Source organism: Lycium ferocissimum, chromosome 1 (genome assembly GCF_029784015.1).
Source record: "Lycium ferocissimum isolate CSIRO_LF1 chromosome 1, AGI_CSIRO_Lferr_CH_V1, whole genome shotgun sequence".
Taxonomy (NCBI): Eukaryota; Viridiplantae; Streptophyta; class Magnoliopsida; order Solanales; family Solanaceae; genus Lycium; species Lycium ferocissimum.
The window spans coordinates 33219206-33222127 of record NC_081342.1 but is presented as its reverse complement, the minus strand read 5'-3'; the positions used below and the strand labels follow the sequence as shown (position 1 = coordinate 33222127).

General features: G+C 40.2%; 1 non-coding gene across 1 annotated transcript; it reads left to right on the top strand.

Annotated features, from left to right (window-relative positions):
* Positions 1 to 1645: 1645 nt before the first annotated feature.
* Positions 1646 to 1752, top strand: LOC132031556 (small nucleolar RNA R71). Its single transcript, XR_009408305.1, has one exon. It is a non-coding gene; the product is annotated as a small nucleolar RNA R71 (small nucleolar RNA).
* The last annotated feature ends 1170 nt before the right edge of the window (positions 1753 to 2922 follow it).

Sequence of the window (2922 nt, the reverse complement as noted above, 5' to 3'; positions counted from 1 at the left end):
TCCATAAGAGCTCTTCCCGTGGCAAGAAAAGGCCGCCCCAGAACAATTCAAATATCTTTGTCAACAGCACAATCTAGAATCACAAAACTAGCAGGAAGAAGGAAATCACCAACTCGCACAAGAACATCATCCACCACCCCAACTGGCATTTTGATTGATCTGTCAGCCATCTGTAGACGCATGCTGGTATGCCTAAGCATACTTAATCCCGATTGCTTGTAGATAGCAAGTGGTATCAAGATGATACTAGCCCCATTATCGCAGAGAGCCCTTGTAAAATCATGATAGCCGATAGTGCATGGAATGTAAAGGCCCCTGGATCTTCTTTCTACTAAACTATGGTAGTGGAGATACTAGAACTTACACGATGAGTCATGCTCACAGTGTCCTACTTTACTGGCCTCTTTTTCGTTAATAGATCCTTCAGATATTTTGCGAATCCTAGCATCTCCTGGAAAGCATCCAGAAAGGGAATATTCAATGATAACTGCTTCAACTGATCATTGAACCACTGACACTTAGCATCTTCTGTCTTTCTCACCAACCTCTGAGGAAAGGGAGGTGTAGATTTAAATAGTTAGGTTAAAGGGCGAAGAGCCCCCTTAATCTTTGCTTCGCTGGTGTCACTACTATCTTCATGCTTTTTCGAACTTTCCTGAATATCATCAACCTGCTTCACAATAGGAACTTCTGTCTGGAGCTCTTCAAAAATAGTTGGCGCATCAGATTATACCTCTTCTTCTTCAACAACTGGCTCAATATCAATCACCTTCTTTTATGCACTTTGAAGTAGTTTCCCCCTCCAAGTGCTAATAGCAGGACACCTATCAAAAGAATTACCTCCACCACTCTTCAGATTTGGAATAGTGTCACTAGGAAGTCTTCCCTTTTGTGAAGGGTGTTGTTATCTGAAAATATCTCGCATCTGCGACTCGAGCTTTTAAATGGAAGCTGTGTAAGATCCCACGGTTTCAGTCAGCCCCTTCAAAGTTTTATCGGACTTCTCTTGGTTGGCTACCACATTTTCAAGCATGCTTTCCAACCTAGAACTTTCTTGCTCATTCTATAGAACCTTTGGTGGATTATAGGGATTGGAACTCCTATTTCCAAAAGTGTTGGTGTTGTTGTAGTTCCCTTGGTTCGAGCCACCATAGTTTTTGTTATAATTTCCTTGTCCCTGTTGAGGTCTCCATTGATTCTGATAACCTCCTTGGTAGTTCTGACTTTGGTAACCCCCTTGAGAGTTATTCACATAATTAGCATCTTCATACTGCATAGGAAGTCCCTCTTGATATGGACCCTCTTGAACTTGGTAAATCCCCTTGTGCATTCCCTGTACCTCTTCAACAACATTCTCTTTATTTGCCTCTCTGTCAACAAAGAAATATTGGTTGTGAGCTGAGCTAGAGATTGTTGAGTCTCTTGATTTTCTTTCACCATACTATGGATCATTGGCACCCCATACGCTACATTATCAGTACCACCTGAATGCCATGCTTGATTATGAGTAGTCAATTTATCAAGCAACTAAGTCATTCAGGCGTATGTCTTATCCGTGAAACACCCACCAACTGCGTTATTCGCCACTGCTTGTGTTAATAGATCCAACCCTCTATAGAACTTCTCCATCAATATATGCTTTGGAAAACTATGATTTCGAGACTTCTACAAGTAATCCTTGAATCTCTCCCAAGCTTCATATAGTTTCTCCCCCGGAAGCTGCTTGAAATCAAAGATTTTATCACTAATTTCAGCTTTCTTGCTGCCGAGAACCACTTCTTGAGAAAAACAGCAGCCAGCTCTTGCCACGTATGAATAGTATTATGGGGAAACTTCTCAAACCAAACTCTTTCTTCACCAGCTAAAGAATATTTGAAAACTCTTAGCCGAATTGCATCAGGAGAAACAACATTCTGGATGTGGTTTGAACACACACCCACAAAATTCTTCAAGTATTGATGAGGGTCATCATCGGTAGAGTTCTGAAAATATACCTCAAGTCTGAGCAGTTGGTAGATAGTAAAATCAATCTTGCAAGTTGTGGTATTAACCCTAGGTGGAACAATAGCAGATACATATTCCACCTCGTCTAACATATCCGCAAAGACATTCTCAACTTCTACTTCCAGTGGTGGGTCTGCTGCTTGCGCACCCCTACCACCACCTGCTCCACGTCCTCTTCTATTATTCATGATCACCTGGTTCACAGAAAACAGCAAACAAGGTGTGATGGAATAGAAAAAGACTTTAAGTAAAGCACAAACTATTTAGTAATTTCAAATCGTATTCCCCGGCAACGGCGCCAAAATTTGATACGCTCAAACTACACTTATTAAATGGCGTAAAGAGGACGATGTCAAATATAGTAACCCAACAAGGTTGGAGTTGAATCCCACAAGGAATATGGTGTGAAAAGGTTACTAAAGTAGTGGGTTACATGACTTTCGGTCTTCGTTCATATTCCAGTAAGGCGGTAAAAGAATTGGTATTTAATACTAGCTATCTTGATTTTATTGTAATTAATTGATTAAAAGAAATCAAGGTTGTGTCCCCTTAAGATGAAGTGTAATGCTATGGGTATTAATTGTTACATCCGGCATTTTTGCATATTCGGAAGTTTCGAAATAATTGTGACTTGTAAGGAGTAAGGCTATATTTTGGTTTTATTTAGCATATAAGTTGTTCATGAGAAATATTGGTGCGGAATTTTCGAGGAGGGTTAAGGACAAAGTCGGAATTTTGGAAGATGGTTTCATGAATTACAAATTGGGCTCAAAAAAAAATAAGAAAAAGAGGCCCAACGGAGAGGGTGGCCGGCCAAGGTATGGTGGCCAAGACACATGAGAATTTTCCATGTGCCTATTAATTATAAAGGATGATAAGGCCTTAGAAGTTTCATGAAATTGAAAGAAAAACAAGAAA